Source organism: Epinephelus fuscoguttatus, linkage group LG5 (assembly GCF_011397635.1).
Source record: "Epinephelus fuscoguttatus linkage group LG5, E.fuscoguttatus.final_Chr_v1".
Classification (NCBI taxonomy): Eukaryota; Metazoa; Chordata; class Actinopteri; order Perciformes; family Serranidae; genus Epinephelus; species Epinephelus fuscoguttatus.
This window is the reverse complement of record NC_064756.1, coordinates 46,029,773-46,053,362: the sequence shown is the minus strand read 5'-3', so window position 1 is coordinate 46,053,362 and position 23,590 is coordinate 46,029,773.

The following is a 23,590-nucleotide window of genomic DNA, read 5'->3' as shown; positions in this document are numbered from 1 at the left end:
TCTGTAGAGTAGACACGTAGTGTCATATAGCTCCGGGTAGCCGCACACCACAATGATAATTTTCTCCTCCATCTTGGCATCTTCTTCTTCTTCTTCTTCTTCTAATGGAATTCCGGCAGGCTGTACACTAAATTGTGTAATGCTGCCCTCCACAGGTCAGATTGATCCATTCAGTTTAGAATTTCTGATGTAGTCCAGCTGACCGGAGAAAAAGAATTATTGCTTTTCCAATTAGATGGAAGTCCTCATCAGAAGAGAATATAGATTTGAAAGAAAAGGAAGAAAAACCCAATTTAGATAACTCCCTAAACATCTGCTGTCTTTCACCCCAATATTTATTGCACTCAAACATTACATGCTGCGGTGTCTCCAAATTCCCACACTGGCAGAGACCATTTAGGTTCTTGCCTATTGTTTTGAGGTTGCTGGCCAGACCACAATGCCCCAGTTTTAAACAAGTTAAGACCACATCATCCTTTCTTCCAGTTTTAATCTGTAGCCTCCTTCTTTTAACAGATGGCTGCAGGGAAAAGTAATGTCTGCCACGTTGGTCTTCTCTCCATTCTTTTTGCCATTGTTCCTCTAATTTTTCTTTGCCAACTTGAAAGCACTCAGGCTTCCCAAGAAACACATTCAGGTCAAAAGTATCTTTTTCAAGGGATTTTTTGCCAGTTGGTCGGCTCTTTCATTTCCTTCTATACCTGAGTGGCCTGGTACCCACATAAATTCCACATTACATCCAGTTTTCCCAAGTCTATAGTGACAGCACAAGATCTCCTGTAGCAGGTCAGGTCGAGCCCTTGATGCTCCATTCTTTACGGCCAACAAGGCAGCTTTAGAATCTGAACAAACTATGTTTTTTAGGGGTCTAACAACCTCCACCCACCACATGGCCCACAAGATCCCTAGGAGCTCAGCAGAAAAGATAGACAACTTGTTAGATACTCGGATGGTCTGTTGAATATTAAAGTTTGACACAAACATTCCAAAACCAGCCTTTCCAGATATTGGGTCCACAGATCCATCTGTAAAAATTTGAACGTAGTCTTTTTGGAGACTATTAACATACTCATTAACCTCATTATATGTGTTTATGTTTTCAAGAGAGGATACATGAACTTCAGGTTCAGGTATAAACCAGAGAGGGACAGGGGAACAGAGAGACATGCACATCCTGTCTTCTTCAAGCCCAAAGGTCGAGGCAAGCTTTTTAATATGACTAAGGAAGTTTGACCTCCTTTCATTACCAACAAATTCCCAACAGTTTTCCAAAAGACATTTAGCAAATGGGACACATTTAATAGTACACAGTTTATACCAATAATGAAGCCCAAGCTTATCTCTCCTTATTCTTAGAGGAGCCTCCCCCATTTCAACAAGTAGAGCTGGTATTGGAGTTGTTCTGAAAGCTCCACAACATATTCTTAGAGCTTTGGCCTGAAGCCGATCCAACTTCTCAAGCACAGATTTGGAGGCTGAGCCAAATACAACACATCCATAGTCTAAAGTAGTCCTTATCATTGCTCTGTATATCATTAGCAATGTCTCTCTTTCAGCCCCCCCAGTCACATCCGGCTAAGCTTCAAAGAATGTTGATTATTTTCTCACATTTAAAAATAGTTTTATCAATGTGGGTTCTCCATGTTAGCCTCTCATCCAACCACACACCCAAAAATTTAAAATTGCTAACTCTTTCTAGAGAGCTCCCACACATTGTAAGGTTTAGAGGGGGAACCTTCCTTTTTAGGCCAAAAACCATAAATTTGCTTTTGGGTGCAGAGATTTTAAATCCCCACTTGTCTGCCCACTTAACAACCTGATCTAAGGCCTGTTGTGTTTGACAGAACACGTGATGCATGTTTTTCCCTCTCCTTCAGAGGGCACCATCATCTGCAAACAATGATTTACCACACCCTTGTTGGACATTTTCAAAGATATCATTTATCATAACATTAAAGAGAACTGGACTAATAACTGAACCTTGCGGTGTACCATTTTCAACCACAATAATTTCAGATTCAATACCTTCTATTCTCACTTGAATAGTTCTATGATTAAGGAAATCCTTAATCCAATAAAACATTCTGCCATGAACGCCAGCGTCATGCAGCTTCATCAGCACACCCTCCCTCCACATGGAGTCATATGCTTTCTCTATATCTAGAAAAACACAGATCACAGCTTCTTTATTTATAATAGCTTTCTTTATGTCTTAGTCAAGGACAGCAACAGAATCCATTGTGTTTCTGCCAATTCTAAAGCCATTTTGATAAGTAACAAAAAAATTATTAGATTCAAGAAAGTGCATCAACCTATTTGTAACCATTCTTTCCATTACTTTACACATGACTGATGTTAATGCTATCGGTCGATAGGATGATGGAGAAGATGGATCTTTTCCGGGCTTCAAAATTGGAACAACCAATGCATGTTTCAATTTTGTTGGTAACATTCCAGTCTCCCAAACATAATTACAGAGTGCCAACATTTCTTCAAGTGCTCCTTCTTCTAAGTGTTTAAGCAGTTCATAGCTTATTCCGTCCTGACCTGGAGTAGTATTTAACCCAGTTTTTACTGCATCTTTAAGCTCTTTTAAAGAGAAAAACGCATTATATGACCTATTCCTTTCACCTACATAATTCAATTTCCATTCATCTGCTGTCAGAAGCTCTTCTCTTTCTCTCAACCCTTCATGCCCTAGGCTTTTTGAATTATGCACATCTTGGAAAGTTTTAACACACATGTCTGCCTTATCTTTACTAAAAATGGCCTCAGGTGTGCCTGTCCTTTAGAACTGGAATTGTTGTCTTAACAACTTTTCCTGACATTTTGTGAATTCTAGACCATAATTGTTTGGCTGGAGTGTCTGGTCCTAGCGTCCCACAAAAGTATCTCCAACATTTCCTTTTTTCATTCTTGACAGTTTTCTTCACCAACGCACAATAACGCTTGTATTTTATGACATTTTCCTGGGAAGGATTCTTATGTAATTTTTTAAACGCAAGTTTCCTCATGCTTATAGCTTTGCTACATTCGCTATTCCACCATGGAACTATGGCTCGCTCTTTAGGGATCTTTCTAAAGGGGATTGCTTCTGAAGCAGCAGTCAAAATCATTGCTATTAAAGAATCGTTAAAATCATCAATTGACCCATCACTGCAAACACTCTCTAAGCCTGCAGCTATCCCCTCTTCAAACTTATCCCACTTTGCTCTAGAGAAATCAAATTGTTTGGCTCTGTCCTCTGATTTCTTTATGAGAGGTCTTCCAAACTTGGATAAAACTGGGAAGTGATCACTTCCCACTGAGTCTTTACTCAAGACACTCCACTCCCCTACCCTTGCAAGAGCCGGTGGAGCCAGAGTCAGGTCTAAGCATGACCTTTTAGAAGTTTTAATTTCAAGTCTGGGTTCCCCCCTTCTTTGGCTTTAAACCGCTTCACTTCCTTTACTTCTTCTCCTTTAATGTTTTCTAATATCTCTCTCTCTGTCACATCAGCACAAACACCATAGATAACACCTTTAGTTACGTTTTTCTTTTACGAAACTGAGATTTCCACTCTCTTTCCTCCAATTTTCCCAATTTTTCTTGCTCTTCCAAGTTGATCTCTAGTGCTACACATCACTAGAAGAACCCCACTGGGGAGGATTCGTGCATCTATATCCTCTCCAACACACCTAAGAGACTCAGCAATCTTCAGCGGATTCACAGCTCTAAAGCCTCCAGCAGCCTGATCCTTCATTTTGAAGAAAATTTTAAATTCTTCCAAAGGCTTTACCATTTTCAGTCTCCTATCTTCTTTTTCCAGAGAGGTGTCCGAGCGATCACGCTTCCCCACAGATCTAGATCTGTCCTCACCTCTCTCCCAGTCCTGCACCCCTCCCCCGTTACCCCTCATGGCCGAAGCCATGTATCAAAGAGGCTACCAGGCCCAAAGAGAGTATACAGAACAGAAGGAGGAAGGAAAAATAAAGGTTAATATTACGTGCGCACTTCTGACCGCCTCAGATATTGTACACAGCCACTGCCAGAGGCCGCAACAAGCAGAGCAGGAACACCGGTCCGGACCTTTACAGGCCGTCGGTCGATATTCCCGCACTTGCCCACTGCAGCATAGACCGCGGAACCGGGGGGCCAGGGGGGCCATGGCCCGGGTAACTTTTGTACTCTGACATACAGGGCTGCATTGGGACCCGGCGGGACCCAACGCAAATAGTAATAGTCATTTTGATCCACACTCCACCAGTTGGTGGCGGTAATGGGCCAATTCGCTGTTTGCCAACAGTAGAAGAAGAAGAAAAAGAAGAAGAAGAAGATGTAGCCTAGCGACGGGATGTCAACACAGGAACTTGGTGCACATGCATGAGCGTTTCCACTCCATATTTATTCATAAATGGACGAATATGCCCTGAACCAGCTTTCATACCAATTTGCTGCTTGCTCCACCTGTCTGTCTGTCTGTCTGTCTGTCTGTCATGAGACAAACATGAAAGAAGACGTGCAGTTTATTGTGTTTCACCAGCGACGAGCTGTTTTTACGAGCGACTATTACGCACGTCTGTGTGCTCTTTATAACTCACTATGTGAACCTATGTTGCATAATAAAGATTTGCCCCCTCGTAATTTTTAACCACCCCCTCAGTAACTTCATCCTGGCGCCGGGCTTGCCTTAATCTCAATCACTGTGTGATTATATAAAGGTAGAAAAATAGCCTAAATAAATACAGAGGAGGAGAATAGAATATGAAACAGCCTTTATTTCATTAAAAACTAAATGAAAACAACGAAATAGGAGCGCTATTCCTGACCAGTGCGTCAAAAGACATGCAGGCCAGGGAAACAAAACAAACAGCCCTATGAATCTCTTTATTAATAGCCTATAAAATGACGTGTTTTCTCCTGCGGGATGGGAGAAGACACAAAATCAATGCATCTCTATTATTGTGCAGGCATAAATTCTCAGAGTTTTGCGGGAGCGGGCGGGAGTGGACATACACATTGCGGGAGCGGGCGGGAGTGTAACACACACGTTGCAGTTGCGGGCGGTAATGGTCAGAAATTCAGCGGAGCGGGCAGGAGCATGATGAAGAAAACAGTCCCGCGCAGGGCTCTACTCTGACAAACTATTTTATATGAATAAAAGCCTAAGTTGTAGCCTATCTGTGTTTTTACGAGCCAAGTCACCACACACCTTCACTCACTCTCACCAACTGCTGCCGATAAAAAAAAACTCCCACTGACTGCTGCATATTGATTTGATATTAGTGTGCCTATCAATTGCATTGTTTATCAATACGTCACGCATGAGCGTCGCGAGCTAACGGCGGGCACCTGCGCTGGCTGCATTTGGGAAAATGAAGAGACAGAAGTCGATATCTGATTTTCTTCAAGTAAACAGAAAAAACAAAATGATCAAATTACTCCAGCTTCCACTGTGGCCTCATCTGTGCCTTTATGTATAAATAGGCTTGGCCTGTTGTGTGTGAATGTTAGAGTGGGATCAGAGGGGTTAATCTGAGCAAGCATGTGTTCGTGTTCATGCGTGTACTGTAGATGTGACTGTGTGGCGTCGGAATAAAAAAAGTGCTCTGCAACGTTATTTAATACATCAGTAATATTGTCTGTTTCAATGTATATGCCCCCCCACCCCCTCCGCGTGACTTGAAATTATGGCCCCCCCCCCTTGTTCAGATGCGTTCCGCGGTCCATGCACCGCAGTACTCCAAACAGCAACTTTGTCTCCTCACGGCCGCGTTCACAGTCGCAGTCTCTCTCCACAGAACTCTGACCTCTCGACTGCTCCTGCTGGTCTGCCAATGTGACTGAAAGTGCTCAGTTATCCAAACTATCCGCTGTGCTGTCAAAAAGCCCCCATCTCGGCACCAACAACTGGATGTCAGGGCATCAAGACGCCAGTGACGTCAGGAGAATCTCAACGCTGATTGGCTTTCGTGGCACCAGCGTCACGTGAATTCGCCTCAAAAGTTCAATATTTTCAACTCGAGCAATGAGGCGTTGGACGCGAATTTCACGTCTATATCGCGCCGCGCCTACGCGTCTATTGCGTCCATCGCGTCACGCTAGACGCATCCATCGTGCCGCCCGGCGCGAATTCGCGTCTAATCGCGTCTTTGCTGACATACTGTGCGTTCACACTGGACGCGAATTTGCAAATTCGCGCGTCAAGATTACGTACAAAGTCAATGCAAAGACGCGATTAGACGCGAATTCGCGCCGGGCGGCGCGATGGACGCGTTTAGCGCGACGCGATGGACGCAATAGACGCGATGGACGCGGCGCGATAGACGCGAAATTCGCGTCCAACGCCTCATCGCTCGAGTTGAAAATATTGAACTTTTGAGGCGAATTCGCGTGACTCTGTACCGCGAAAGCCAATCAGCATTGAGATTCTCCCGACGTCACTGGCGTGTGTCAACAACAATAAACTGCTACTCACCGGAGACAGATGGACAGGCGCTCCGCAGCTGAAATGGAGCGGCTGTAATTGGTGTCTTGCCTGGAGATCCTGGCGCCAACCCTCGCCAACAGGTCCTCAAACTGGGCCCCAGTCAGCCTGAAGTACCGCTGAAAGCGGCTATCATCCAGACGGAGTTCCTGAAGGAGGTGGTGAAACTCGCCGAGCTGGATGCGCTTCTGCAGGATAGGGTGAACCCAAAAACGACGGCGTTTGGCCCTCCGACGCTTCTGGGACTTCCAGAGGAGGTAAACAACAAAGCAGCGATGGTGGTTATCTTGCCATGGTCGTCAGTGACGTCTTGACGCCCCGACGTCCCGTTGTTGATGCCGAGATGAAGGAGAAACTTATCATTGCGGTGTGCGGCTACCCGGAGCTATATGATACTACGTGTCTACTCTGCAGAGACCGCAACAAAAAGGAGCAGGCTTGGGTGAAAGTTGCCGAGGAGGCTGGTCGACTTGGTAAGTTCTGTAAATATGTGTGTTTAATTAGTTTGCAGAATGGTTGTACTATGAATGTTAGCACTAGCTTAGCTCCGGTTAGCTTAGCTCCGTCATTCCCGCTACTCGCGCGAATGACGCGATGACGCGAATGAACAAAATGGTCAGCCGTCGAAACTCGGGCGTTATGGGCGGCGCGTTACTCGCGTTACTCGCGTCACGCACGTGCAATTCGCTTCACTCGCATCCGGTGTGAACGCACAGTTAAGCTGCGTTCACACCAAATGCGAATTCGCAAATTCGCGCGTCAAGATTACATACAAAGTCAATGCAAAGATGCGATTAAACGCGAATTCGCACCGGGTGGCGCGATGGACGGGTCTAGCGCGACGCGATGGACGCGATGGATACAATGGACGCGATAGAGGCGTTCAGCGCGGCGCGATAGACGCGAAATTCGCATCCAACGCCTCATCGCTCGAGTTGAAAATATTGAACTTTTTAGGTGAATTCGTGTGACGCTGTGCCGCGAAAGCCAATCAGCGTTGAGATTCTCCCGACGTCACTGGCGTGTGTCAACAACAATAAACTGCTACTCACCAGAGACAGATGGACAGGCGCTCCGCAGCTGAAATGGAGCGGCTGTAGTTGGTGTCCTGCCGGGAGATCCTGGCGCCAACCCTCGCCAACAGGTCCTCAAACTGGGCCCCAGTCAGCCTGAAGTACCGCTGAAAGCGGCTATCATCCAGACGGAGTTCCTGGAGGAGGTGGTGAAACTCGCCGAGCTGGATGTGCTTCTGCAGGATAGGGTGAACCCAAAAACGACGGCGTTTGGCCCTCCGACGCATCTGGGACTTCCAGAGGAGGTAAACAACAAAGCAGCGATGGTGGTTATCTTGCCATGGTCGTCAGTGACGTCTTGACGCCCCGGCGTCCAGTTGTTGATGCTGAGATGAAGGAGGAACTTATCATTGTGGTGTGCGGCTACCCGGAGCTATATGATACTACGTGTCTACTCTGCAGAGACCGCAACAAAAAGGAGCAGGCTTGGGTGAAAGTTGCCGAGGAAACTGGTCTACTTGGTAAGTTCTGTAAATATGTGTTTAATTAGTTTGCAGAATGGTTGTACTATGAACGTTAGCACTAGCTTAGCTCCGGTTAGCACAGCCGGCTTCCCCGCTACTCACGCGAATGAACAAAATGGTCAGGCGTCCAAACTCGGGCATGACGGGCGGCGGGTTACTCCCGTCACGCGCGTGCAATTCGCTTCACTCGCGTCTGGTGTGAACGCACAGTCAGGCGTGCAAACTCGGGCATGACGGGCGGCGCGTTACTGGCGTCACGCGCGTGCAATTCGCTTCACTCGCATCTGGTGTGAATGCACAGTAAGTATGTAATCTTGACGCACGAATTTGCGAATTCCCGCTCGGTGTGAACGCCCCTTAAAAGGGGGAAATGATGGTGTGAAACAGCAGAGGCACTTTGTCAACCCACTGAGTTAAAGTTACTGTCATTAGCATCAAGCTAGCAAACAATGATGCATCCTTATGGTCAGACATAAAGTAATAACATTGACAAATAGCGCCGGGGCTTTTACTCACCACAACTGCAGAGGCTCCCAGCTTCATTTGAAACAAACTACATTATAGATGGTCCATTATTTATTAATCCCTCTGTGTGTTGATATATTTAGTTTTTATCCGCTTCGTTGTCTTTGTAAAGTTAACATATCGTACCGTCATTTCACACCCAACATTTGTTTCAAATTAAAAGCCTCTTATAACCTCGGCTGAGAGAATCCCTCCATTTTCTAAATAGGCTTTTATTCTGAAGCATTTGTCAGAACTTCCTGTGCAAGATACAGTAGCTTGATAGTTTACTTATGGCGCTTCAAATGTAGCTCCTGCCATCTGCTGACGCTTTTAGGTGACTACAACAACATGTCGGCTGGCACATATACGGACACAATGACTTAATAGTGAAAGTAATAAAAATAGAACAAGAATAACCCGATGACATCACACACGCCGTGAAAGACGACCAGAGATAATTGGTGAGTACCAGTGTGTAGCGTGTACCAGGCATAATGCAAGTCCTGAGCCTGAAATATGTCTGTCAGCGAGTCCTCCACCTTTTTTAGACTCAACCGTAGACAACGGTGGCATTTCTTCTCCACTTAGCGAGCCACAAGCTCCGTGACTTCTTTCAGACTGATATCTCTATTAGAACCAAACAACTGAGGGACCAGCGTTCTAAAAGTAATGGAAGTAACTGATGTTTTGTTTGAAAATGTACTTAAGTATTTGATTATTTAAACAGCACAGCACAGTTACTGCAAAAAGTAAACAAAGTACTTTGTTATACCCAACTCTGACCATAACATATCACTAGTGTTTTTATCAGTAAAAATAGAACATTTTTCACATATAAACAGCACAAATATGTTGAAATCTAGGCATATTCTGCCATCATAACTTGGCTCTCAGAATTCACCATGCCTTTAAATCAAATAGATACAAAATTTTCACTCGGGGGAGCGTGCCCCCGGACCCCCCTACAGGGTTGGATGTAGTCTCCAAAAGTCCTGTGGGAAACACTGATATATATATATATATATATATATATATATATATATATATATATATATATATATATATATATACATATATATCTTATTGTTCAGACTTTTTTTGTTTGTTTTTTGACCCTACTTGTATGTGCCCCTGTATCAAAAGGACTGGCTCTAGTTTGGCCCCCCCATTGAAACTGGCCTAGAACCGCCACTGACTATAGACCACTTTCTAATCTTCCCTTTCTTTCAAAGATCCTTGAGAAAGTAGTCGCAGACCAGCTGTGTGACTTTCTCTGCGATAATAATTTATTTGAGGAATTTCAGTCAGGATTTAGAGTGCATCATAGAACTGAGACAGTACTAGTTAAAATTACAAATGATCTTCTGATTGCTTCAGACAAAGGACTCGTCTCTGATCTTGGTGCGGCATTTGACACAACTGACCATCAAATTCTGCTACAGAGACTGGAACATTTAATTGGCCTAAAAGGTTCTGCACTAAGCTGGTTTAAATCTTATTTATCTGATTGTTTACATTTCGTTCATGTTCATGATGAATCATCTCTATGTACTAAAGTTTGTTTTGGAGTTCCACAAGGTTCTGTGCCCAGACCAATTCTGTTTACTTTATATATGTTTCCCTTAGGTAACATCATTAGAAATCACTCTGTGAATTTCCATTGCTATGCGGATGATACACAATTGTATTTATCAATAAAGCCAGAAGAAACAGATCAGTTATTGTTATTATTGTTATTGTAGTTATTGTTCTTGGCCCCAAACACATCTTTATCTGATGAGATAGTTTCTCTGGATGGCATTGCTCTGGCCTCTAGCACTACCGTAAGAAATTTCAGAGTAATATTTGACCAAGATTTGTCTTTTAACTCCCATTTTAAACAAACCTCACTGACTGCGTTTTTTTCATTGGCATAATATTGCGAAAATTAGGCCTATCCTGTCCCAAAAAGATGCAGCAAAATTGGTTATCAGGTAGCTCTAATAAGTCTTTAAAAACTCTCCAGTTTAGTTATTCACAACGCAGTGGCACGTGTGCTGACAGGAACTAAGAAACGAGATCACATTTCTCCTGTTTTGTGCTTTTCTGCACTGGCTCCTTGTAAAATCCAGAATTGAATTTAAAATCCTACTCCAAACTTACAAAGCTTTAAATGGTCAGGCTCCGTCATTTCTTAGAAAGTTCATAGTGCCACATTATCTCACTAGAACACTGCGCTCTGAGAACGCAGGGTTACTCGTGGTCCCTAAAGTCTCCAAGAGTAGATCAGGAGCCAGAGCCTTCAGCTATCAGGCTCCTCTCCTGTGGAATCATCTTCCTGTTGCGGTCCGGGAGGCAGACACCACAAAACTCCACATATAAGACTAGACCTAAGACTTTCCTCTTTGATAAAGCTTATAGTTCAGGCTGGTTCAGGCTTGCCTTGGACCAGCCCTTAGTTAGACTGAGCACCTTCTCTCCTTCTCTCTCTCTCTCTCCTTTGCTAACACCAGTAGCAACTGCTGGTCTTTCAAACAGGGGAAGCTCACTTTAAGTTTACGTCATAAAATTTGTCATATTGTAGCGAGGCAGTAACTTATGAAAGGAACATTTAATTAAAGCCGTTTTTCAACCACACTCATGCCATAGAACCACAGCAAAACACACCTCAAAGATTTTTGGATGGGTTTAAACACCTGAACTGTACTATACAAATGTTGAAAATGAGCTATATCACTTATGGAAATAAGGAACTCTGGACGGCACTCTGTCAGAAGACTCCACTCGCAAATATCCGCATGGGACTGAGGCCAATATACGAAGCGCTGTCAATCACAAAGGGGTTCAGCCTTTTAAAAACAATTCCTCCAATCATCATGCATACACCGAGCGTCCTCTCCCGCCTACCGCTCCATTAGGTCCCAGGGAAGCTGAGCCTCCCTGTAAGTGACGATTTTGTTGCATTTATCCAATGACCGTCTTGCTTTGCTGCATGAAAAAAACCTGCTCAGCGCTGTCTCATAGGAATGCTTGGAGCCTCCGCGTCCACCATGCTGACACGAGAATGTATGACAGGTAGGTCACATTTGAAAACTGGTGATAAACAGCTGACCTTTGAACATCATAGTCATGATGTTAAAAGCATCCTAGTGCACATTTAATGCAATGTAAATTCTTATTTTAATGTAAATTCAATAGTGCATATTTTACCATTGTTTCTATGAAATTTTAGGGGAAGTTCAGCCTCCCTTGTTGTCTGTAGCAATCACCCTTGGCTAACACTCATATACTGTTACTGCATGTCACTAACTCGGGTTCCTCTCCGGAGCCTTTCTGCTCCACTGTCTGGCAGGTTACCTCGTATCGCAGCTGTGCCTGGATCGTGTGACATGGTTGTGCTGCTGCCATGGTCCTGCCTGATGCCTCCTACTGCTGCTGTTATCATTAGTCATACTTCTACTGACATTATACGCATATGATTATTGTCACATACGTATATTATCATATAGTAATATATACCTACAACATATTGTACCACAATAGCGGTAATTATTATTGTAAAATTATTTATTTTATTATATATCTCTCTTTATGTATCATTTTGTCATACGGATTACTGTTAATTTATCATGTTGATCTGTTCTGTATGACATCTATTGCACGTCTGTCCGTCCTGGAAGAGGGCTCTCTCCTCAGTTGTTCCTGAGGTTCCTACCAGGTTCCTTATCCGCTGTTAGGGTCCAAAGGACAGAGGGATGTCTTATGCTGTAAAGCCCCCTGAAGCAAATTGTTATTTGTGATATTGGACTTTATAAATAAAATTGATTGATTGATTGATTTTTACATCTGTGGTTTTTAGTTGCACTCTGCATGCTTCAGTTTGCTCTCTTATTACTTATGCCAGACTCAGCCATTCTGGTTTACTGGATGGGTGGAGAGTCTTAAGTAATGGCTTGATAGTGGGGTTGTCATTGGGTATAGGAGCCATTTCATAGTTTAATTGTTTATGTGTATGTGTTTAGTTTGGGGGTTTTTTATCACTAGAGGAGGGAGGTCTCACTCTGATGCTATTTTTAGTTAATCACACAGGTAATTGGCAGCTGCACATTCACAGGTGTTAAAAGGGTCTGTTGATTATCAGCAGTCAGAGCAGAGCGGTGGTGGAAGCACACAGTTCTTACCGTATGCCAGCATTTTTGTTTCAACCCGGCAACACAATTTGGTATGTAACCCCTTTCTTTTGGATTTATATTTTTTGCAGTAAATGGGAATGTCACCCAAAGGAGAAACTTCTTCTGGACAGTTTAATTTAATGGACTGGAGTACGTGAACATTCCTGAGCATAGACGTCGGAACTAGGGGTGCGGGGGTTGCGGCCGCACCCCAGCCTCCCTACCCACTACATTACGCGTTCAAAAAATAAAGAATCTGAATTTAAACTCAATTTGTCTGACTTACATTTATCTCTTACATATCATTAATGCATTGATCTATGCTTTTGATGTGATATGCAGCCTGCCTGCCATCCTGGCATCCAGGATGTTGTGTCCATCCTGCAAACCTTGCAGCCCCAAACCCGCTCCATGCTGTCAGAGGTGGAGAAGCTCATTAAGCTCTGTCTGGCCCTGCCCATATCTGTCGCGGCATCCGAGCGCTCTTTCTCAGCCTTGCGCAGGCTGAAAACCTGGCTGCGCAACACCATGACGCAGGAGAGACTAACACATTTGGCCATTATGAACGCTCACAGTGACCTTAATCGGCCTTCACATGATAAGAACAACGTGCTTCGCTCAACGCCAGGTGCGGCGTAGTGGCGCGGTCAAAGTTCAAAAAATTTCAACTCTGACTGTTGAAGAGGAAATAAACTTCATAAAATTTGAGTCTGTTTGAATGAGTTAAGGAAAATGGAGTCATTGTTTCTGGGATGGATTAAGTGGAAATTAATTGGAAAGTGGATGAATTTTGCCGCTTGTGAATGAATGAGATTTCTCTGACGTCACGCAATTGACAATTGAAAAATGGATGATAAAGCTGAGGCTGAAGACGTAACTCATGTTGAGAGCACTGCAAAAAGTGATGTGGAAAAAAGAGAAAGAAAATTGACTGCAAAAGGTGTCATGCTGCTGCTTGAAAATCTGCAAAAAAATCGGAAGTTAAATTTAAATAAAGCTTCTAAAATCAAGCAACAGATTCGCAATCTGCTACCTCTCAAAATAACGAGGGGTATTGTTTGCAGTGTTGAAGAACTTTTAAGTGAGTTTAAAGGTGTGATGATGCTGCTGACACCCACAGGACATTGTTGGAAATTCCACTGCCTGAAGAAGAACATGAAAGGCAACAAACTTGGTATGAACAGAAAAGTAAAGCAAATGATGATTTCTTGCATGATGTAAATAAATGGTTGGTGGATGCAAAACAATGTGACATGGAGAATGAAAACAAAGATGAAATACAACTCCATGACAGTATTTCAAATATATCTTTACATGGAAAATCTCAGCCCTCATCACATATAAAGGTCTCTTCAACAAGATCTTCCACAAGTTCTGCGCGTGTAAAGGCAATGGCTGAAAGAGCAGCATTAATGCAACGCATGCATTGGAAGCTGAAGAGGAGAAGTTGAAAAGACAAACAACTGGAAATGGAAACTGAACTGGCTGCTGCTACAGCTAAAATAGCCATACTGGACAACAATAAAGTGAGAAGTGTCCATGCTCAATCTGATGGAATGGATTCATATTATAATAAAGCCATGAAATCTCAATCAATTAAGGAAGACTTACCTGAGTCAAAGCCACCATCACAACAGCCATATTTACACCCACTTGGTGCACGTCCCAAGGAAAGGAAACATGCACTAATACAAATGACTAACTTCACTCCACTGCAGCAAGCACAATCTTCTCAAACACCAATGAGAGGCGATGTAACCTCCATTAACTCACAACAGGACCAAAGAACAAGCAATGTTTGTGCAACTCAGACCGCAAATGAAAATGGAGTTCATAATATTGGAAACATCATTCAGCAACAAACAGACATTACTGCGCAATTAATTCAACAACAGCATGCAGCATCTCTTCCACCAAGAGAAATACCAATATTTGATGGTAACCCTCTACAGTATGGATCGTTTATCATGTCATTTGAACAAGGGATTGAAAATAAAGTCTCAAATAGCCAAGATTGCTTGTACTATCTAGAGCAATACACCAGGGGGCAGCCAAGAGAACTGATCAGAGGCTGCTATCATATGCCAGGTAATCAAGGCTATACCAGAGCCAAATACTTAATAAAGGAGTACTTTGGTAATGAAATGAAGATTGGAGCTGCATATATGGAAAAAGCTTTAAGTTGGTCAACAGTAAAGGCAGAGGATGTTGGCTCCCTTCAAAATTTTATGCTGTTCTTGAGAGGTTGCTGTAATATGATGGAAAGCTTGCAGTATATGGAGGAAATGAATGTACCATCAAACCTTAAACTTCTTGTGATGAAACTTCCATACAAGTTAAGGGAAAGATGGAGAGCAGCTGCTTGTGACTTACAGGACAGACGTGGATGTAGGGCATTGTTCCCTGATTTTGTCAACTTTTTGGAGCAAGAAGTCAAGGTTCTCTCTGATCCTATCTTTGGAAACATCCAGGACATGCAGACTGCTAGCACTAAAGGAAAGGTTTTCTCAAAATCTGTGCCCAGAAACAAAAATCTTGCAACTGTGGCCGCAGTCAGCACCTCAGCAGATATCAAATCTACAGAATCACTGATCTACCATGATTCCATTTTATCAAGAAGCAAGACTGTATCATGTTGCATATGCAAAGGGGATCACAAAATGGAAAACTGTGAACAACTTAAGAACACGACTCATCGTGAGAGACTTGATCTGTTAAAGCAGAGAGGTATTTGCTTTGGCTGTCTAAACCTTGGTCATGTCAGCAAGAACTGCAAAGGCCATGTAATGTGCAATATATGCAACTCAAAGCATCCAACCATACTTCATATCACAGCGAAGCTCAAATCATCTGAAGAACAGCCAACAAAATATGCTGTTGTCCCTCAGCAGACCTGTGCTCACACTGGGGCCGGTAAGCAAGAATGTGTACTCTCAATTGCGCCAGTGCAAATAAAGGCTAAGAATGGAAATAAGATTTTGACAACTTATGCTTTTTTGGATCCAGGAAGCTCAGCCACCTTTTGTACAGAGCACCTGATGAGACAGCTACACGTGGACAGCAACAAAACACACATTTTCTTGCGAACAATGGGACAAGCAACTACTGTAAATACTCATGTTTTGACCGGACTGGAAGTATCTGGTTATGATGACAACAAGTTTATGGACTTACCTGAGGTTTACACTCAGCAAACCATGCCAGTTACCAGAGACAACATTGTCACCCCAGAAGATCTCAGAAAATGGCCTTATCTACAAAGGATCAGAGTTCCCAAGCTTGATGCAGAGGTGGATTTGTTGATTGGCACAAATGCCCCAAAGCTTTTAGAACCTTGGGAAATTATCAACAGCCGTGACGATGGACCCCATGCTGTTTGCACCCTATTGGGATGGGTGGTGAGTGGTCCACTAAGAGGAGGAAGTGACACAGGGAAGAATGGCTGCCCTGCTGTTACTGCCAATAGGATTTCCATTGAGAAAGTGGAACAGCTGTTGATTACACAGTACAACCAGGACTTTAATGAAAGCTCATGTGAAGAAACTGTAATGTCAAGAGAAGATATGAGGTTTCTCAAAATCATGGAAGAAACAACTCATCTGGAAAACAACCACTACAGTGTTGACTTACCCTTTAAGGTTGACAATGTCCTCATGCCAAACAATCGCTGTATTGCTGAACAGCGTGCCATGAGCTTGAAAAGAAAGTTTCAGAAGAACAAGGAATACCATCAGGAGTATACACAATTCCTTTCTGATGTCAGCAAAAGCGGCTATGCAGAACAGGTGCCTCAACAACAACTGAATGGCACAGAAGGCAAAGTCTGGTACATTCCACACCATGGGGTGTATCATCCTAAAAAGAAGATACTACGAGTTGCATTTGATTGTGGAGCAAGTTACAGAGGCACCTCCCTGAACAGTCAACTGCTACAGGGTCCAGCTCTCACAAATTCCCTCTTTGGTGTTCTCATGAGACAGGAACCAGTTGCCTTAATGTCTGACATCAAAGCCATGTTCCATCAAGTGAAAGTGTCACCGCCACATACTGATTTTCTTCGTTTTCTGTGGTGGCCTAATGGAGATGTGACACAACCACTGGTGGACTTCAGGATGAAAGTTCATATCTTTGTAGCAACATCATCACTAAGTTGTGCCAGTTACGCTTTAAAAAGAGTTGCTGATGACAACAGGGCTCATTACAGTGACACAGTGCTACAGACCATCAAACAGAACTTTTACGTGGATGACTGTTTAAAGTCTGTGTCCTCAGAACAAGAAGCTTTGCAGGTAGTAAATGACCTCACTGCAGCATGTGCAAAGGGAGGATTTCAGCTCTCAAAGTGGATGAGCAATAGCCATGCAGTCCTAGCAAGCATCCCTGAGGAAGACCGTTCCAAAGCATCCAAAGAGCTCAATTTGGATAAAGACAACTTACCTGTGGAGAGAGCTCTTGGCTTGCACTGGTGTGTGGAATTGGATACCTTCATGTTCAAGATTACACTGGAAAATCGTCCATACACACACCGTGGAATCTTGTCAGTGGTTAACTCCATCTATGACCCTCTTGGATTCTTATAACCATTCACACTGCCTCCCAAGCTGATGCTACAAGAAATGTGCAAAAGAAAACTTGGTTGGGATGACAAGATAACGCCAAACCTTTCAAAGGAATGGTCACAGTGGCTGACAAACTTGCACAAACTGTCACTGCTAAAGGTGGATCGATGCATCAAACCAAAGGGCTTTGGACAAGTACACCATGCACAACTGCATCATTTCTCAGATGCTAGTGAACACGGATATGGCACAGTTTCGTATCTGAGATTGGAAAACGGCTCTAAGGAAGTAAGCATTGCCTTCATGGTCGGAAAGTCCAGAGTTGCTCCAGTGAAGCAAACATCAATACCCAGACTTGAACTTACAGCTGCTGTATTGGTTGTCCGAGTGGACAAGATGATAAAGAGAGAGCTTCAGCTGGAATTGGACCAGTCAGTTTACTGGACAGACAGCACAACTGTGCTGAATTACATTGCAAGTGAAACCAAGAGATTCCACACTTTTGTAGCAAACAGAGTGGCTGTTGTACGTGAAGCGACAGAGGTGGCCCAGTGGAGGCACATAGGAACCAAACATAATCCTGCAGATGAGGCATCACGAGGGTTATGAGCAGACAGCTTTACAAAATGTGAGCGATGGCTCAAAGGACCAAAGTTTCTGCTGAATGATGCAAAGGACTGGCCAAAGCCAGAAGCGGACAAGTTTACAACAACTCTGGATGATCCTGAGGTCAAACAAGACATCATGGTCAACGCTTGTGTTGTTGAGGATGCCTCCAATGCTACAAACAAGCTTCTCAGCTATTTCTCTGATTGGAACAAACTGGAAAACTTCAGTCACCTGGTTTTTGAAGTTCAAAGACATGCTTCAACAGCTAAGAAACAAGGTAAATCAACTCAAGAAAGGTCACGTGACAAGAAAAGGATGCTGCAGAACCACAAATCAAAGGTCAGTCACTGACCTGAGATGATTTACACAAAGCAGAAATGGCCATTATTCACTACTGTCAGCAACAAAGATTTCAAAGTGACATCTCTGTCTTGGAAAAGGGAGCAGCATCTGTGCAGCAAACCAGTGACATCTACAGGTTGGATACTGTACTTCAAGATGGGCTGTTAAGAGTGGGAGGATGCTTAAGAAGGGCATCCATGCCTGAAAATGTAAAACATCCCATTATTCTGTCAAAGGATCAACACATATCTAAACTTATCCTACAACACATTCACAGGCAAGTGGGGCATGCTGGACGCAATCACATGCTATCTGTTCTAAGAAAAACTTAATGGATTACCAGTGCAAACTCAGCCTGTAGAAAAATCATTGCTGACTGTGTCATTTGCCGGCGCCTTCAAGGGAAGATTGGAGAACAAAAAATGGCTGATTTGCCAGTTGAAAGAATCCTACCAGACTTGCCACCATTTACAAATGTGGGAGTGGATTACTTCGGGCCAATTGAAGTTAAGAGGCCGCAGCCTAATTAAAAGATATGGAGTGATTTTCACATGCATGACAAGTTGAGCAGTGCATCTTGAGATAGCCTATTCACTCAATACTGATTCATGCATAAATGCCATTCACCGGTTTATGTGTCGACGTGGACAAATCTCCAACCTCAGATCAGACGATGGAACCAATTTTGTTGGAGCTGAGAGGGAACTAAGAGAAGCTCTACAAAACCTGGATCAGAACAAAATACAAAGTGCTTTGACACAGAAAGGAATTGATTGGACATTCAACCCCCCTGCTGGATCTCATCATGGAGGAACATGGGAGCAGATCATTCGCCTCATAAGGAAAGTGTTGTACTCCATCCTCAGACAGCAGACCTTAGATGATGAGAGTTTTTGTACCATTCTCTGTGAAGTTGAAGCAATCCTTAACAGCCGTCCCATCACAAACCTTTCTGATGACCCTAATGACGTGGAAGCACTGACACCTAATCACATTCTGCTACTGAAATCCACTTCTTCCTTCTGGACTTTTTGAGGAACATGATCTGTACATGAAGCGGAGATGGAAACAGGTCCAGTATCTTTCAGATCTGTTCTGGAAACTATTATTATTAACAATTATGGGGCCGGTGTGTAGGAGCCATTTCATAGTTTAATTGTTTATGTGTATGTGTTTAGTTTGGGGTTTTTTTTTACCACTAGAGGAGGGAGGTCTCACTCTGATGCTATTTTTAGTTAATCACACAGGTAATTGGCAGCTGCACATTCACAGGTGTTAAAAGGGTTTGTTGATTATCAGCAGTCAGAGCAGAACGGTGGTGGAAGCACACGGTTCTTACCGTATGCCAGCATTTTTGTTTCAACCCAGCAACATAGTTTGGTATGTAACCCCTTTCTTTTGGATTTGTATTTTTTGCAATAAATGGGAATGCCACCCAAAGGAGAAACTGCTTCTGGACAGTTTAATTTAATGGACTGGAGTACGTGTTAAGAACATTCCTGAGCCACCACAGGTGACTAATTAAATTTTTGGTTTATGATCACCACATTGGGTTCACAGTCATCAATCAGGTCCAACCCTATTGTGTCCATTTCTATTTCCACTTTGTCCTCCACCTGGACAGGGAGCTGCCCCGTCATCACTCTCATTGCTTTTTTTTAATCATAAGTTAGATCTATCAATGTGCTGTTTTTGTTATAGATTATGTGACCCCCCCTTCCTACTAGTTGGTGGCATTTGATTTTAGCTTTGTTGGTGGTGGAACATAATTTGATGACATTAGTTTTTGGAGACCATAATTCATTTCTACATTGTATTGGTCGGTCTGTATCTTACTATATAATGACGGAAACTGTCTGTGGGTGTGTCTGTCTGTGTCTCTGTTCCACGTTTTTCTCCTGACTGACTTGGTCAATCCACGTGAAATTTGGTACAGTGGTAGAGGGTCATGGGAGGATGCGAATGAAGCAAAATTACATCAATTGGCCAAAGGGGGGTGCTATATAGGAAGTTTGACCAATCTGCATGAAACTTGGTGAACATAATCTAGGGACCAATATCTAAAGTTCCCCCTTGGCAAGTTGGAAAACTTACTAAAACTGAGCTTCTATAAGGAAATGAATATTGTGGAGGGTGTGGCTCATCACATAAAGGTGTATAACATCTCAAGGGTTTCACTGATCACCACGCAACTTTGTAGGCATATGACCACACATAATCTGAGGGGACCCCTGTATTATTGACCCGATCAAACAAAATGGTGGTGCTAGAGAGCTAATTTCTTATCTAGGCCTGACTGCCATATCGATTTTTACTAAACTTGGTAGATATGTAGAACAGGACGCCTCAAGGTGACTGGAGAAATTTAACTCTATTTGGCAACTGGGTCGTGCTATAACAACAGAAAAATGCTTAAAAATGGCTAAAATGCGACCAATCGCGTTGCGAGTCAATCTATGTGAAACTGCACATAGACATTGAGGACTGGCATAGGTAGAAGGTGACAAAGCTACCAATGGGTATGGACTAGTCCTTCAAGATTATGGTTTTGCGGTCAACTACATTTTCCATTTCTTTGCCTCTTACACATAAATGGGAACACAGCGATTGTTAGATTTCTTATCACAGGAGGTAGTGAGACATTGTTGTCAGATAATGGTCTGGGTAACAACAAACTTGGTCGTTATTGCTCCATCCACTATAGACCCCAGCCATGTGGATGACACAGTGTGCGAAACATTGACCTATGTCTTGGCAACTCCCTATAACACTTCCTGATATTGGATTCACAGTCTTTTGGTGTTGTAGCAGGCTAAGCAATCTTACTTGTTTAGCTAAAAACTCCATCCATTGGTAAAATATTAGATTCTCACTGGGATGTTCTTAGTTTACTAAATGCTTCCTGTTGGTCTTCCTTCCTTTCCCTCTCATTCCATTGATCACTGACTCTCTTCCCCCCATCTGGCTCTGTCACTGTTCTGTTTCCTGCACTGGACTGTTTCCTAACCCTAGCCACTTGGGCTTGTGGGCTACTCTAACTGCTTGTTGGGTTGATAGCTTGCCTGTTCTGACCCTCCTCTGTGTCTGTGATCTCACTGTATCCTAGGCTTCCCAGACTGGCCTGTTCACTAATCTCCTGCTTGCTATTCTCTGGGCTGACTACCTCACTAACTTCTTGCTCCCTAATATCTGGCCTTGTAAGGACAAATAAGTATCCTCATTTAAGCTTTTTCTTCAGATAGTATGCCAATACCGTCACCCTCAATTTCTCTTCCAAGTCTGTTGTATTAGTCACCATATGGGCAGAGATCTGCCTACACCCCAAAAGAATCCCCAATGAGTTGCAGTGACTTTAATTTGCTCTGGGTATTAGCCAACTTATTCTGCAGGTGAGTGGAGGGCTCTGTGTCGTTGCACAACCCTGGGACGGGTTTGCAATGGCTGGTGTGGACCCCAAGTAGCCTTCCCTGTGACCTTTACAGCTGTTCTGGTAGATAGCGCCACCTGGAATGGACCATGACACCGCCTCTGCTTCCATTGACGCCTCCTGTGGTCCTTGATGAGCATCCAATAGCCTGGCTTCAGGCTATGAAGCACTGCTCTGGCTGCAGCAAAGCACTTTTATTTGTGAATGCAGTGCTGACAGAGTAGCAGACAAGTTGGCACAAAACACATTCCTGTGGAGTAAAGGTTTGAGTTAAAGATGGCCGCATGGTGATTTGAGGCACCAAACGCTCGTGTCTGTCATGACTTATTAACTTGACAAATAACTTTACAATTTTTCTTTTGATCCTCAACCTCAAAGACTGTTTGTCGCTAGTTGATGGCGCCTAACATTTGATATTTGTTACTTTGAACCAAGTTTTAAGACGCGTGCTGATACAATGGCGCAGCTGCTGGCAAATGCTCCCGGAGAAATTACTCTACAAACTGTTTGTGATGCCATCCAAGGACTTAAACTTCATATCACGGAGAAGATTGATTCCATACAAGCAAGTTTGACTACTCTACAGACTTCTATGAACAATTTGAGTAGCCATGTTGACGAGCTGGAGGATCGAGTCGGATGAAATGAAAACGATATTGAAAATCATAAGACCCCACTTGAGCAACTTGAAGAACAAAATGCCTACCTGGTTGAGAAAGTTGAAGATCTTGAGAACCGAAGCCAATCTTCAAACCTCTGCTTCATTCATGTCCCTGAATCGGCAGAAGGCTGCGATGTCATTGCCTTTATGCCAAGCTGATTCTCGAGCTCCTGGGGCGCGAAAACTTCCCGGAGCCACTGGTCATCGAATGGGCCCACCGGAGTCCTACCACTCAGCGAGCTGATGCAGCCAAGCCTCGACCCATCCTCATTAAGCTTCTCAACTTTCAGGATAAAGTAAAGATCCTGCGTCTTGCTAGAAAGAAGAATGAGCTGCTCTACAATGGATCTTGTGTACACATCTACCCTGACTATAGTCCTGAACTGTTGAAGAAGCGTCGTGGACTCGACAGTGTCAAGAAAAGGCTCTATGAACTTAACTACAAGTTCTCCCTCCGTTACCCGTGCACACACACTGTTATGGTGGACGGTAAATCTCAGCTCTTTCGCACTCCCAAGGATGCAGAACGTGCCTTCATGCTCTCCGTGCCTCCTTCTCCATCTGTCTCCATGGGTTCGCCGGAGGGGACTTAATGTGGACTTGATGCAGTTCTTTTCTGCTCTGCTACGTTACTCTTTGTTCACTCGACTTCACTGACAAGGTGGGATTTCTATCTGCTATCTGTTCGAGTTATGGATGGACTTCAGTGTTTCTCCAGATTAACTACTCAGCTAAGTTGGATATCTGCCCTGCTTGTGTTGTTTACATTTTCACTGCCGTAAAGCAATGTACCAGTAGTCGCAAACATTGAGTGACGTAATGACGTTGATGATATCCATGGTAACGAGGTGCTTCTGGTATGGAAGCGCTGTTTGTAGCCTACTTTTGTTTTCTGCTGATTATTTAATTAATGATGACTAACCCTGTAGGCTAAAGTGAACATGATTTGTTTGCCCGTGGATATCTTTTGGCATTTGTTTAGTTATTTGTCTGTTATTTCTTTCTTTCTTTCTTTTTTCTTTTTCTTTTCTTTTCCTTTTTTTTTGACAGACTCAAAGTCTGTTGGTGCTTTAATGACCCATCTAGGCCTATTTTGATACAGGCTTGGTCTTCCGTTAAGCCTACTGAGTTGCAATCCATTTTCTATTTCTGTTTTTCCGTCTGTGTGATGTTTATGTTTTTGTTTTTCAACCTTAACTCATATATAGGATCAGCTATGTGTATCAGATTATGTTTGAGTAGTGATGGTGCTTATTGCTATGTGACTATGAATGGTTAGAGTCAAAGGATTAAAAATAATACATATGAACATTAGGAGCCTTGTATCAAAA